Source organism: Cydia strobilella, chromosome 18, assembly GCF_947568885.1.
Source record: "Cydia strobilella chromosome 18, ilCydStro3.1, whole genome shotgun sequence".
NCBI classification, from domain to species: Eukaryota; Metazoa; Arthropoda; class Insecta; order Lepidoptera; family Tortricidae; genus Cydia; species Cydia strobilella.
The window spans coordinates 8818565-8835383 of record NC_086058.1 but is presented as its reverse complement, the minus strand read 5'-3'; the positions used below and the strand labels follow the sequence as shown (position 1 = coordinate 8835383).

At 38.7% G+C, this 16819-nt stretch overlaps 1 protein-coding gene across 2 annotated transcripts in view; it reads right to left on the bottom strand.

Moving 5' to 3' along the window:
- Positions 1–16819, bottom strand: part of LOC134749719 (semaphorin-1A) — a 427168-nt gene that overhangs the window by 336569 nt on the left and 73780 nt on the right. The gene's annotated exons all lie outside the window — the stretch shown is intronic.

The window sequence follows — 16819 nt, the reverse complement described above, 5'->3', positions numbered from 1 at the left end:
AGACGGGTCCTACATAAATAAGTATACGAATTCAGCGTAATTATGGCAAGATTTTTTCTCATCATTATCCTTAGCAGATAAGTTTTTTACAAAACAGATAAATAACTTTTACTTTGCTTAAGGTAAACAAAATGAAGGTACGGGCGCATTTAAAACATTTTGGAACACTAGATACTCATCGATAAACTGCAATTTTGCCATTTTCGTTATGTACTAAGTAGGTACACATAATAAGAGAGGAGTCGCGATGCTCATGTCACGGATAATAAGCCCTAGGGCATCATGAACCGTTTTACGTAAAATCCGAAATGTTTTCGTCTAGTCCTGCTGGCGTCATCAGTGTTCATAAATCACACAAAAACATATCCGAAGTGAAGCAGATTAAGTGATTCGTAGGAAAGTTGCTGGGGCAAACAGGGAAATCCATTAAAGCGTCCCTTCAAAGGAGACGAGTCTGTAATCGGTTTATGTATTTGCCGGAAACATTGAAATTATATGTATACGAGTTTTAGTGGGCGAAAACATCAACTACATATAATATTGTTATAGGTACTTATTAAAATTCTGCTAATATTATAAATGTGAAAGTTAGAATGTTTGGATTTGTACTCAATCACCAAAAAAACGGCCAATTGTGTATGAATGAAATTTGGCACCCATATAAGACAAATTATACTTTTTGTATCAGATTTCCTCGCCTAAAGGGGCTAAATGGGGGTTGAGGGTTAACATTTAATATAGGAATACAATTTAATGTTATTTTTGTACATTGGAAACGTATATTATATCACATTTACAAACGGGTCTATCGCGAATACGACCACGACCAGTGAAACCTGTGTCGAAACGTCGGTAAATAAAGGTAACAAAATAAATTCGCGATAGACCCGTTTGTAAATGTGATTTAATATGTGTTCAAACCGCGAAAGTTTTAAATGTTATATTGGAAACGTACACAAGCGTTTATGACAAAACAGATGTGTAGGTGCGACGCACTGATAATCTTATTGATTTCAGACCAAATTCGAATCGAACAAGTTGCTGAATGCAGAGGCTGGGCTTTCATTACAGTTTTCAGGCACCTCTTGAAATAGGGTAAACGGATGACGTACAATACGGCAGCGAAAATTGCTACGCTAATAGAATTCCCACATTTCGAATGCGAAAAATGAAAAGTAATGCAATAACACAGTGTAAAAAACAACAATGTGTACTTTGGGGAATTCGATTCAATTCAATACAGAGCCAATTTCGTTTTCAACCGCCAACTCGTTACAACTTCCCACATTAAAAGAGAGTTAGAGTCTCCTCGGAAATAGCTCGCAAATAAAAATCGAGTTTCTATGCATGTACTTTATTATTAGATACTTATATTTAACTTTTAAATAGAACAATTTAAAACATTTTGTAATATTATAAGTTGGTATTCCAAAAATTATATATTTAAGTGACTACAAGAGAGATAGGTACATAAATACTCTATTTAAAAAAAATCTGTACCAAAATACATCATAATAAGCGAATTCTCGACGACCAAACCTAAGAACTAAACGAGTCGGCTCAAACTCAGGCATTCCAGTTTATAAATAGGTAATCGGTTAATCCGATTGTCGAGATGAAATCGAAATATAGACGTATTCGATTGTGTAAGATTTAAGTAGGATTACGTCGATTTACAAATATAAAAGTATTGAATCTCATGAGGTTTAAGAATATTACGATATTTTCTTTTCGCTGCTTAATGTAATTGATGTGCTTATACGGTTATCCACAATTTGTTAAAACTTGGTGATTTGCACTGACTGCATGATTTATGGGTGTCATACACAGATTAGGTATTGTTTATCTTTTCTGTTCCTAAAAGTTAAGCACGTTGGTAAAACTAATGCCCAAAAATTTCGTACAGAATATGTACTCGTATACTAGTCCACTGCAGCCTTCAGTGACCCAACAGGCGAAGCAAAGCTGGTGGTTTTGGATTAGGGGAACGCCGGGTAATCACGAACGCAGCTGTTTCACTATGTTAGAGAGAGATGGCATGATTTCACTCATCGCCATCTTAGAAATCATGCCATCACTACTGCCAAGCGACTAGCGGAGCATTACAGGTGCACACAGGAATTAAGTTAAAACTAATTCAAATATTTGCTTACTTTCGTTGCAATTTGCTCATAAATTAAAACCATTGTAACTTATAAAGTAATAATAATTCTAACACGACATTTATTTGCATAAATAATTAGTAGCTAAGGATTCAATTACGTGAATTACATACGGCAGGGCCAAAGAAACTAATTTTTTTTAATTGTGTTTTTAGCTTTTTACCTTGGTGGGTATAGGGGAACGAATTGAGTGGGTCAGTTACGAACGTTCGGCATTGCCCCTTATAGAACAAAAATCTGCTCTTTAACTTGTTAATTAAAATTAAAAGTAATTGCTATTTGACTTTCATTCTCCATTAAAAAATCTCCATTTTACGTTTGTTTAAATAAAAAGTGTATGTACAGACGGGCAACCGTCTCCACTTGGCTAGCTTTGTGATTTTTGCCGGGCAGTATGTACTTTTTTAAATTTAAGTTTAATCCCGACTAATCTGTTGTACATGATCTCATTTTTAGGCTAGTCTGGGTCAATTGTGAACGATCTTAACTATCCCATTAGGTGTTCGTGATTTCCTGACCAGTGTCGGGTAAACATGAACACTAAGAGGTTTTATTTTGTTATAAAAGTTGATTAAATAAAGATAAATTAATACTGTTGATTGTAGTAGTTTAAAGTATGATAATTTACCTTTCATAAGAAGCTATTACCTATAACAGTTAACCTACAAATACCATCTTTTGATTTATTCCAAACCTCTCTTAGGTGTTCGTAATTACCCCGCCTTCCCCTACACTTAAGTAATCTCGGTAAGATTATTCATTTGTTTGTCGATCACGGATATTTTGTCTGAGTTATGGTGGTGTTCTATATGTATTTTAGTATTTATCTATATACATATCCTATGTATCATCGTAATACCTACAAGACAAGTCTTTTAACAAAAATTAAATATAAACATAAACGTATATAACTTATAAACTGAAATAGATATCATACACCAAAAAAAAGTAACCAAGTCCACCGGTGGCCGAGGCGGGAATCGAACCCTTCTACTTAAAAAACTCAAATCAGAATATTTCATAAGAATAATTTGGGTAGTTGTAACGTACATAATCGTTATGCGGATTCAAAACAACAATTTCTCAAGTCAAAACCAAGTTGCAGGACAAAGCAAAGCAAACAGCAAAAGTTAATCTCTGAACTGATTAACAATAACAAACTAATATCAAAACAGAGCAATCAATAACATACAGCGGGAGGATTCCGTTTTAACATTTGTACAACAAAGTTAAGTCCCAAGGGTAATCACAATATGGTAAACTAGTTTCAGGCCCCTGAAAACCCTTCACATAGTTTACAGGTCTATTTTCTTGTTCCAAAGTAATTTTGAAACGGGTCAACAATTGGTTGAATTAAACATTCCTTGACATTTTTCATGCGTTTGATTGACGGATAAACTTAAGTTTACCGGACTAAACCAAATATAACTGACATTTATTCATGGAGAATGATGATCTTGTGTGCGAGGAAATTTATTTGTAGACACTTTTAATATAGGTAAGGAGAGTTCGAGAGACCTGAAGTGTCAGAGTTGTATCTTCCTTCACAATTAATTTGAAATTTATACCTTCACAATTGATGTTCAAAACTATGATACCGGCATCACTAGCCTCACAAAAAAGGTTGGGATGTAATCAACATGCTTGCTTAATGTAAGTATATCGGAGATTTCACATACATCTATGATTTCTTCAATAATGTATGTATGCTGTAATGCAGGTTCGAACCACGATTTCATATTTAATATTCATTAATTGCATAAGTGACGCCGAATACTAGATCATCAGTTACCACCGCAAATTTCTATTCAATTTGGCAAGATGGTTCAACTCTTCCTACCTTTACAAAACATCCGGACTCTCCTATTAAAATTAAATATTATCATTTTAATTATAGGTAAATAAATAAATATAGGCGTGTTTTAATATCATAAAAATACAAATCAATAGTTCAAATCTGTGCATTTGATGGCAACATCGCAAAAGAAAGATCCAATATCCAGCGGATTACACCTCCATAATAAAATTAATAAAACCCCTTACGGCGGCCCATCATAAAACGAACACTTTTATTGCATCCTAACCTTTGCCCATCCTTCCTTTACGAAGAAAACAATTTCTTACCGTAAATTTCACTTTAAAACTGTGTTTCAAACTTCTAATATCGAAATGCACTTTATCTATGAGAGCCTTTCACGCTCCAGGCGAGAGGGTGCACATCAAAGATGTCTTCGCGTTTATGCTTAAACTCCTCATGTCCGGTACGGCACGTAAAGCAGTACGAAGCTCGTCAAGTCATCCGAAATGGCACTTTAAATGAATAGAGGAACAGTACACATTAGCGCGGCAAGTTTCGTGATATATTACGTTTTATGGTTTTAATTTGACGGCTTCCGAAGGGGTGTTGGGGCGTCCGCCGCGCTCAGAGACGGCGCGATGCGTATACGTAATAAAGCCAATAAAGTTTATACCCTTTATATAAAACGTTAGTCAGCGCTTGACGTTCGACTCAAGGTTCACAAGGTCAAATTCCAAGTAATTTGTTTTGCATTTAGACACGGTTGTGTTAATTACATTGTTAGGTTGGGGACTGAGTTTTGGCCCTTATAATGTTCGCTTGTTATTCTAATGATGTCTATGGAGCACAAAACTTCTTAATACTCAAATTGCTAATGAGTAATGACCTAATGACTCAGCATATTTTTAAACAGGAGGTGCAAAGCGTGTGTTTTTTTTAATGAATTCTCATCAAAATGTACCTTCATAATTGATCTGTGCGATTGAAGAGTACATTACGATACAAGTGCGAAAAATAGGAAATTCGTACATGTATTACACTAGTGCGGTATAGTAGTACAATATATTATGTAGTGTAAAAAATATTATATTGTTTTGCTCGACTTCACTGTGCCCCCAGATACTTTATTTATAAATTTTGCCCGAGTCCTTGCAAGACAATTCATTAAAGAACTATCTGTGCCATATCATGTACTTATTTAAAATGGGTAAATATGTATCACATGATATCTTACCTTGTTTTCAGAACAACATAATTGCGTTTATTTCGAATAATCACTACCGCCAGCATTAATGACATACCTGCAACAAAGATAGATCAACTTTTAATATGGCGACCGCCGCTGTCAATGTTTATAATAAGGCCTCTGCCCGGATTTCCATAGATGCATCTATGTAGAAGTGGTAAAACTGACTATTAAGGAAAACCGTACAAACAGCAACATTCTTTACTGTCCATCGGTGGACCTTATGCCTTTTGTAGAGGCTGGCGTCCACTAGACTCGCCGAGGCGAATCGAATCGCAATAATTCGCCTCCTATATTTTTTATGCAACTGCGTCCATTGAGGAAGAGCCGCAGCGCGCCGATTCGAATCTACCGCGCGCATTGCTCGTCAGGCGAATTTCTGCGGCTACGCGTTTCGACTCAACTTGGTGCGCCTAAGTGGACGCGGGGTAACGGATGAGTGATGACGGGTGGTTTCGTTTTTGAGTTTAGATAGCATTTCTTCGAACTATCCATCATCGACAAACAGTACAAGCACGACCTCAGCACAGGCGCACGTGACTTCGACTCGCTTCGATTCGTCTGTGATGAACGCACACGGAAAAAATGCGACTCGATTCAACGTGGCTCGATTCGACTTTAATGGACGCCAGCCTTAATAAGGTTTACGAACTGTCAGTTAATGGTGTGGGCAATGGTACTAATTTTCACTTTTTTATTTGGTATTTTGTTTTTTTTTTTTACTTAATGACCAATTCTGAGAAGGAAAAGGCCCGGTGTTGCCGATTATTGGTTTAACCTTATTAAATAATTACTTACTTACTTACCGATTATTAAAATTAGGCTTTAAAAATTAAAGGTTCTATCTAGAGGCCATTAGATACACAATAAAATATAACTTAAAACTAAAAACACTATTTAGCCTCTTATGTCGGATTCGCGAATCTGCTCAGGAACCTCAGACATTAATAAAACCGGTGAAATGCGATAAGGACTGTGTGAAGCGTTGTTTATCAATATATAGTTTAATTATTCAATAAGAAACCATAATTATATTTATTTAAAGAACATAAACGGGGCTGTATACAACTCGTACTATATACGTTATGAGAATTTATGAAATGTTTAAAGCGCCAAAATGGGATAGTCTTTAGAGCTGGAATATAAACCTGAATAGGTAACTGCAAACGGCACCCTATGATGCATGATAATTGCCTCGGACATGCATTGCCGGTTCAACTAGGAACCTACATGCTCTATACGTTTTTATAGAAATATCTTTTCAGTTTCATGTTGCATAGCACAACTTATCAAAACGAGATTATATAAAGATTAAGGTGGTTCTTCTCGCTCAAGTTTCATACAAACCCTCTTGGCAGCTCCTGCTATATGGGTTTTCTTCACCTGAATCTGTAATGTTTGGATAGTATATATTTTTCTGACTACGCCAACGTAAAAAAATACTAGTAATTGATTAATAATGAAATAATATTAATAAAAAATAGTACCTTTTGTATTGTATTTTATATTGATTATGTTATAAATAAATAATTATTTTATAAAAAAAAAGTATATAATATTTTTATTATAAACTGAGGGCGACCGCACCCCGCATTATTTAGTCATGTATAAAAAAAATAAGTACTTACAAAATTTGTTCGTATAAAAATTAAAACGTGTTAATGAAATAAAACTATGAAAACGGATTATATCGCGTATATTGAATTTATAATTCATCCCGACGTTTCGAACTCTTTACAGCGTTCGTGGTCAACGGGTGACTGAGGAAAAATTACAAAATGCAAAAATACCCACATACTAAAATAATGAACAATCATAGACTACAAACTTTAAGGCTGGTTGTACATGCAAAATCGGTTCATAAGGCTAGTTATACACTATAATTATTTTCAAGTAAAGATATATATTATATACGCGATAAAAAAACTATGCCGGCTCCAACCCTACACCACGGACCCGAGAAGATTTAATTCCCTCCTAAATTGTAGGAGGGTATCCCAATATGGGACCGGCAACAAACTCGGCGGGACACATCTTTTCAAAACATCAGAATGTCCAGCATCATCCAACACTACGGTCTCACAGTCTATGTCTCGCTTGCTCCTTTATCAGGTGGACTACAGGATCCCAAGCTGGTGGTAGAGAAAAGCCATCTTCCCTATTAAAGTTTGGATATTTCTTAATCTCAATGGCCTCGCGCAGCATTCTGGGTATGTAACGCTTCTCCTTGGCAAGAACCAGAGGCTTATCAAACTTGATTGAGTGATTGGCTTTATCCATGACATGCTCACAGACAGCAGACCTAGGTCGACGGTGCTTGACATCAGCTATGTGTTCCTTCACCCGAGTGGAAATGCTCCGTTTCGTCTGCCCGACATATGATAGGCCACACTCACAGTCCAGCCTGTACACTCCTGCAGTCTGTAGAGGGGTATTGCATTTTACAGGCCTCAGGAATTGTGACATCTTCTTCATTGGCTTGAAATATGTTTTTATAGAAGCACGCTTCAAGATGTGGCTGATCCTGTCCGTGACCCCCCTGACAAAAGGCAGAATGGCAGGCCTGCGCTCAACTGTGGGGATCTTAATGTGGGACCTCTGGTTGACCCGCGGTATCCTGAGCTCGTTTGCCTGGAGCGCGCGCCTGGCATGCTGGAGCTCCGCGGCCAGATGCTGGTCATCACATATCCTCTGGGCTCTCTGAAACAAAGATTTGCCTACTGTAACAAGTTGACTGGGATGGTGATGCGATTTGCCATTTAAGTACCTATCAGTATGAGTAGGTTTCCTATACACAGTGCGACCTAGGGTGTTATCAGGATTTCTTTTTACCAATACATCTAAGAAGGGGAGAGAACAGTCTTTTTCCAACTCCATAGTAAATTTTATTTTGCTATGGATGGAATTTAGGTGATCCAAGAAAGTTGAAACACTACTTTTTGGAAGTATAGTAAAGGTGTCATCTACGTATCTTTTAAATATCTTCGGTCGCACAGGAGCCAATGAGAGTGCCCTCTCCTCGAAGTCCTCCATAAAGATGTCAGCGACTACTGGAGACACCGGAGACCCCATGGCCACGCCGTCGACTTGAAGGTAGAATTCACCATTCCATAGCAAGTAGCCAGATGTAAGGCAATGTTCCAACAGCTTAGCATAGTCCTCTGACATGTTCTGCTCACATAACCTCTTCTTGACAATTTCAATGCAGTCTTGTACCGGTAGGCTTGTAAATAGCGACTGGACGTCAAAACTGACCATGATCTCATCATCAGTCAATGTTAGGTCTTTAATCTCACCGATGAAATGGTAAGAATCCTTTGTATGCGTGCTAGTGTTACCACGTAATGCTGAGAGGGCTCCCGCGAGGTACTGAGCCAATTTATATGTGGGAGCATCTATCTGGCTCACTATGGGACGTAGTGGGGCACTAGGTTTGTGTATTTTTGGCAACCCATACAACTTTGGAGGCACGGGGCAGTCAGGAACTAAACTTGCAACATTCAGATCAAGGCTGTCCGAGTAATCACTAATTAGTTCTTTAGTGGTTTTCAATACTTTCATAGTCGGGTCCGTCTTTACATGTTTGTAGGTTGTAGTATCCGCTAATAATTCCCTAATTTTCTGGTTATAATCTGAAGTATTAAGTACAACCGTCGCATTTCCCTTATCCGCTCGAAGAATAGTAAGGTCTGGATCATCGCGTAACGTTTTCAACGCGGCCAATTCATCTCTAGGCAAATTCCTTTTCGGAGGCTTGGCTTTCCGTAATAATGACGAAACATCCTGCCGTATAGCCTCCAAATCTTCCTTCTTTACCTGATTTTTCACCAGACAGTCTTCTACACTAACAATAATGTCCTCAAAAGGGATCTTTCGCGGAGCCACAACATAATTAAGACCTTTTTCTAATACTGAAAACTCAGACGTCGACAATTGTTTACTGGATAGATTGACAACCGACCGATTTGACACTGACAGCGACGTTCCGTTAGCGCTATTATTCTGAAGCCCTCCGTTATCGCTGCGTCTCGTTTTCGATTTTAACTTGTCAAACTTGGCACTTTGTCGTTTCTTGCATTGTTCAAATGTAAATGCGTAACGTTTATTACCTTGTTCAACAACATCATTAAAATCGGTGCTTGTCAACACTTCCTGCAATTGACCGGTGCCTACCTTAATCTGTTGCTCAAGTCTATAAGCCGTGTAACGGTTGTTATGGATGGTTTTGCACAGTAATCTCTCACTCGCCCGGCGAAGTATGCGTTCACTGCCGATAATGTCCTTCTTCGGAGCTATCTTCACGCATGTAGGAATAAGATTTTCATCTCGACACCTCTTCAAGAAATGCAGAGCGCAACGAGCGCGTGCGAGCTTATTCCCAAGGTCTTCATGTCGCCGGATTTTGGTTGCAACTTCCAGTCCGTACTGGTGTACATAATATTGTCTTCGGTTACCGCGATAGTTACTCATGAAATAAAACTATGAAAACGGATTATATCGCGTATATTGAATTTATAATTCATCCCGACGTTTCGAACTCTTTACAGCTGAACGTCGCTGTCAGTGTCAAATCGGTCGGTTGTCAATCTATCCAGTAAACAATTGTCGACGTCTGAGTTTTCAGTATTAGAAAAAGGTCTTAATTATGTTGTGGCTCCGCGAAAGATCCCTTTTGAGGACATTATTGTTAGTGTAGAAGACTGTCTGGTGAAAAATCAGGTAAAGAAGGAAGATTTGGAGGCTATACGGCAGGATGTTTCGTCATTATTACGGAAAGCCAAGCCTCCGAAAAGGAATTTGCCTAGAGATGAATTGGCCGCGTTGAAAACGTTACGCGATGATCCAGACCTTACTATTCTTCGAGCGGATAAGGGAAATGCGACGGTTGTACTTAATACTTCAGATTATAACCAGAAAATTAGGGAATTATTAGCGGATACTACAACCTACAAACATGTAAAGACGGACCCGACTATGAAAGTATTGAAAACCACTAAAGAACTAATTAGTGATTACTCGGACAGCCTTGATCTGAATGTTGCAAGTTTAGTTCCTGACTGCCCCGTGCCTCCAAAGTTGTATGGGTTGCCAAAAATACACAAACCTAGTGCCCCACTACGTCCCATAGTGAGCCAGATAGATGCTCCCACATATAAATTGGCTCAGTACCTCGCGGGAGCCCTCTCAGCATTACGTGGTAACACTAGCACGCATACAAAGGATTCTTACCATTTCATCGGTGAGATTAAAGACCTAACATTGACTGATGATGAGATCATGGTCAGTTTTGACGTCCAGTCGCTATTTACAAGCCTACCGGTACAAGACTGCATTGAAATTGTCAAGAAGAGGTTATGTGAGCAGAACATGTCAGAGGACTATGCTAAGCTGTTGGAACATTGCCTTACATCTGGCTACTTGCTATGGAATGGTGAATTCTACCTTCAAGTCGACGGCGTGGCCATGGGGTCTCCGGTGTCTCCAGTAGTCGCTGACATCTTTATGGAGGACTTCGAGGAGAGGGCACTCTCATTGGCTCCTGTGCGACCGAAGATATTTAAAAGATACGTAGATGACACCTTTACTATACTTCCAAAAAGTAGTGTTTCAACTTTCTTGGATCACCTAAATTCCATCCATAGCAAAATAAAATTTACTATGGAGTTGGAAAAAGACTGTTCTCTCCCCTTCTTAGATGTATTGGTAAAAAGAAATCCTGATAACACCCTAGGTCGCACTGTGTATAGGAAACCTACTCATACTGATAGGTACTTAAATGGCAAATCGCATCACCATCCCAGTCAACTTGTTACAGTAGGCAAATCTTTGTTTCAGAGAGCCCAGAGGATATGTGATGACCAGCATCTGGCCGCGGAGCTCCAGCATGCCAGGCGCGCGCTCCAGGCAAACGAGCTCAGGATACCGCGGGTCAACCAGAGGTCCCACATTAAGATCCCCACAGTTGAGCGCAGGCCTGCCATTCTGCCTTTTGTCAGGGGGGTCACGGACAGGATCAGCCACATCTTGAAGCGTGCTTCTATAAAAACATATTTCAAGCCAATGAAGAAGATGTCACAATTCCTGAGGCCTGTAAAATGCAATACCCCTCTACAGACTGCAGGAGTGTACAGGCTGGACTGTGAGTGTGGCCTATCATATGTCGGGCAGACGAAACGGAGCATTTCCACTCGGGTGAAGGAACACATAGCTGATGTCAAGCACCGTCGACCTAGGTCTGCTGTCTGTGAGCATGTCATGGATAAAGCCAATCACTCAATCAAGTTTGATAAGCCTCTGGTTCTTGCCAAGGAGAAGCGTTACATACCCAGAATGCTGCGCGAGGCCATTGAGATTAAGAAATATCCAAACTTTAATAGGGAAGATGGCTTTTCTCTACCACCAGCTTGGGATCCTGTAGTCCACCTGATAAAGGAGCAAGCGAGACATAGACTGTGAGACCGTAGTGTTGGATGATGCTGGACATTCTGATGTTTTGAAAAGATGTGTCCCGCCGAGTTTGTTGCCGGTCCCATATTGGGATACCCTCCTACAATTTAGGAGGGAATTAAATCTTCTCGGGTCCGTGGTGTAGGGTTGGAGCCGGCATAGTTTTTTATCGCGTATATAATATATATCTTTACTTGAAAATAATTATAGTGTATAACTAGCCTTATGAACCGATTTTGCATGTACAACCAGCCTTAAAGTTTGTAGTCTATGATTGTTCATTATTTTAGTATGTGGGTATTTTTGCATTTTGTAATTTTTCCTCAGTCACCCGTTGACCACGAACGCTGTAAAGAGTTCGAAACGTCGGGATGAATTATAAATTCAATATACGCGATATAATCCGTTTTCATAGTTTTATTTCATGAGTAACTATCGCGGTAACCGAAGACAATATTATAAAACGTGTTAATTTTTGCGTGAGAAGTGTTTATCGAATTACGTTTTAAAATACTTGTTCATTAACATTTTTTTAAGATATACCTATTTTACCTTCTTCGACAAAATAAGACGTTTATCGATTGAACTAGTTTGATTGCGACCATTCTTTATTAAGGCGCAAGCATTACAGGTCATTGGCGTGCAATTTTCCTGACATAAAACTTGCAACATGTTGACGCTATAAATACACCTCATTTAGACTCGGCTAGTTGTTGGCGGGCTTCGAGAAACTAGTTTGACATACGGCGGAATAGGAAATTCAGGAAATTCTAGGGAAATTAAATTTAAATTAACCACGCAACGCTCGTTTATTCGCAAAGTTAAATCAGACAGTGTTTTATTTAAAAAAAATAACTATTTGAGCCTATTGGTAGCCGTGGTAGCTTAAAAGTGGCCCCTATCCCCAAAAAACTAATAGGTATGGCCACGTGATGCGTAGAGACGAAGAACACGTGGTCAAATAAGCTCTATGCCTCCCGGAACGTAAGAGAGGCCGCGGATGCCCTTTGTTGACATGGTGGACCAGCATGACCAAAGTAACAAATAAATAAAATTTACCCGACCCGACAACCCTAAGACAGGCAGTCTTGGCGCCAAAAAATTAGGAGAGCCGACCCCATCTAAAGTGGGATGGAGCAAAGAAAAAGGAGAGATTTGAGCCTATTGACATTTCTTATATATTTTTAATTCTTTAAACATTTGAACCATCAGTAATTTAAGATACCTACACAATTTTGTAAATAATGTTCGTAACTACTTTACATCTGACTTTACTTTCCCAAATGAAATTGCTCAGGTATTGAAACCAAGTCAATAATATCACTTTCAAAATCTTTTTTGTTTCTTCAAACTGTGTTTCTTCTCTGTGATAAGTGGAAGGTGGAAGCGAGTGCCTAGTTTCAAAAATAAGATAAAATCAAATAAGTGAATTTAAAGAAAGCAGCAGTAAATTTGAACAATGCAGCATTTTTAATCAAAAGAATGCATATCGCTGCAATAGTTAAATGGCTGCGAATTAAACCTAATGCCTTGGAGGGTGTTTGCCACGTGACTATTGCGAGTGCTGCAAATTAGGGTTATACAAACAATTCATTAAATGAATGATGTTTGAGACTACGGCATTGAGTTTCGTACGCGGCAGATAACATTGTCAATATCATTTTTCACTTTTTACTCAACTACGGCTAAGCCAAAAAGAAGGGTTTTGATTTTAAATATGTAAATGCGTTTGCGTTGCTTGTTCCAATCAAAATTATAAAACTAATTTTGATAAAAGAAGAGGATATTGATTCGTTTCTTGAGGGTTTTTCAAACTAATAAGAAATACTTACAATAGTTAACTTAGTAAGTAGTTTTATTTGCTGAATAATTTGGGTTAAATAAATTAATAATAAGCAACTACATTTTTTTTTAATAACCTGTAGTGTCCCACTGCTGGGCAAAGCTCCCTTTGATTTCCATGACTCCCGTTGTTGAGCTGTTTCCGGCCAGTTATTAGTGAAGGTGTCTATGTCGTCCCGCCATCTCCGCCTGGGCCTGCCACGTCAGCGCTTCTTTTGCGGCATCCACTTGGTGGCTATACTAGCCCACCTATCCGGATGCATGCGGCAGACGTGACCTGCCCAGTCCAACTTCAGCCTAGCGGTCTTCTCCCCTACGTCAGCTATGCCTGTTCTGGAGCGCAGTGTAGTGTTTCGGATGCGATCCATCCTTGTGACACCTAGAATGCTGCGCTCCATTGCTCTCTGGCAAACCTTTGCTAGAATGCTGCGCTCCATTGCTCTTTGGCAAAGCTGCTAATAAAGTTCCTTTGTCAATTTTCAATGCAAATAAATAGAAATGGTATACTAAACCGTTTTATTAACGTCTATATAATTACTTTACGTAATTTCTATTAAAATAAACCGCAGCGCAGCATAAACTGCAGAACCACAATTTTAAACAAACGTCAGGTAAGTACATAAAGGTACTAATAAAGTACACATCGTACATAATAGACCTCGAACAGCTCCGCGGTTATCGCAGTGATGCGGCCGCCCGCTCCGGTGTTGAGTGAGACCGTGCTACACGTATACAGCTTTGTCCCGCTCGCAAATCGGAGTGGAGTGCGGATCCGCATCCGCAACCAATGTGAAGACTGCATTAGGTGAAATGATTTAACGCAATCTCTGCTTGTCGAAACCAAACACAAGAACAATAGAAAATACATGTCGATTATATTTCGACTATCATGCCAAATAATTTCATAGATCGATCGGCAGATTTGCTTAAAATGGTTTGACCCACCCATTCAATAACTTAAATGGGTAGCTCAAAGTGTCCGATTAGACAAATTATACACTATAGTATCACAGTTTTAAGTTACGATTAAAGCGCTGCACCAGTATACTATAGCGCCTGATTTCTGCATAGGAATTACTTTCCCTAAAATAGTCATGAAATCTACTGTGAGCATTAGAAATGTGTGTGCAGGTTAACATTTAATTTAGATAATTAGAATTATTAAAGTACAGCAGATGCAGCAGCGTTGAAGCCGGCGAAGTCACTGTCAATCTCCTTGATAAAATGAGTGACGGATTGAATGTTCTAATCGCGACAGCAATGCGGTAAGGATAACATCGCAATTTATCAAGGGCATCATCAACTTTTGCTTTGAAACCGAACCTTCGGCCAAAACATAATTTTAAATCACATTTACAATCGGGTCTATCGCGAATTAATTTTGTTACCTTTACTTTTCGTCGGGTTGTCAACACAAATCTCTGTTTTGACATTTTGCTGGGACATCAGTTAGCCGGGACCACGACCAATGAAACCTGTGTCGAAACGTCGGTAAATAAAGGTAACAAAAAAAATTCGCGATAGACCCGATTGTAAATGTGATTTAATATGTGTTTTAAATGTTATAAAACATATTTATTACGCCGAAAGCGGTACCTCTGTCGGATAGTACCGAAAATACAGATTCGGCGCGGCCGAAAGGTTCGGCAGTTATTTGGCCAAAACCGCATTTTCGACAGAAATATGATTTAAGGCCAAAACCTGCCGAAACCGAAACTTCGGTTGGACACTTCATATAATTTGTTGCCATGGAGTCGAAAGAGACTGGGACCGTAAGGCGATCCCGTTAAAGGCATAACCTAGCTGCACTAGTTTATGGTTAATTTAATTTTTCACAATGGCTATTCCTGAATGCCGGGGTGAGTGCGGCACAAAAAACCCACTCGACTGGATCTCATAATTGCACTAATTAACCCGCGGAGTCACGTAGAAATTAAGATGGCGGAGAAAATTTCAAGTGGTGCATTTCTAAACGAACGAACGTCTAACGACACGAAAAATCGAGTCGAGATCGCGTTATGGGACGCCTGTTTTAAAATTTAGAGAAAGCGGCCCATATACAGTCTATGAGTTGTAATTTTGGGTAGGTGACTTTTGCAAGAAAGAGAGATACTGTTTCCATGGTAATCATGTAGACCTACATATTTACGATTTTACCAATAAATTAAGTTTGTGAGGTGAGTGGTCATTAGCATTATACTTATTCTGCTTTTTACAAGGTTTTCTCACTATATTTTCGCTTTTTGTAAGTTTGTGCTTCAGTGAATCCTTTTAATGAAAGCACTTCAGTACTCGTAGCCTCTCAATCTTATTAACCTAGATTTAGACGCAACCGATAAAACTAAGTAGTACCTTTATCTCGCTATCTTTCTGTACGTACAAGTACTAAAAATACAATTTCACTCAGTGTTTGTGAATATTTATTTTAACTTAAGGAATATATTGCAATTTTCGCAATGTATTTGACTTTTCCATCTGTAGGCATAATTTTAAAATAATTGGTTTATTTTATACCTACAGTAATCGTGGGTTAACGATTTTGTTCTATTTTAACAGTTTGGCAGTTATTATGGAAATATAAAATATTTATTAGGCGTAAAACTTTAGGTATGCATAAAAACAAGATATAACAAAGCAATTAGTAACAGATACCTACACCATATAGTTTACCGCTCCAAATAGTCATAGACACGACACTGATTTTAAGGGCACCCAGTAAAACCACAAAGAGAAAATTAAAACTAAAACAGAACATTATATATGTAAACACTTCTAAGGGCCACTTGCACCATTCCACTAACCCAGGGTTAACCGGTTAAACCTGGAGTTACCAAGTAAAATGTTACACTGGGTTAACGGTTTACCCACTTAACCCCGGGTTAGTGGGATGGTGCAAGTGGCCCTACGAAATAATTCAATCCGGAGATCGCGGGTTTAAACCCGGCTCGTACGAATGACTTTTTCGGGACTAATGCCTACGCGAATTCTTGGGACTAGTTGCCAAGCGGACCCCCGGCTCCCATGAGCCGTAGCAAAACGCTGACAACAAGGAAGATGATGAAGGTTGTGCTTTAAAGAGGCAATGAATTTACGGTTTCTGATTGGAAACAATAATTTTCTATGGCAGTTAACATCCTGTTATTTCCAAACCGAAGGTATTTTTTTCGTAGCCTCAGGCCACAGACTAATATGTACGTAAAAAGAAGTTAAAATGGAAAAGAAACTGAAGAATTTTTCTATTCCACCGAAGAAACAAAAACAACACAGACAAAGTTGCCAAAACTAGAGTGCAAACATGACAACGTATTTTTTTGAAACCGGGTC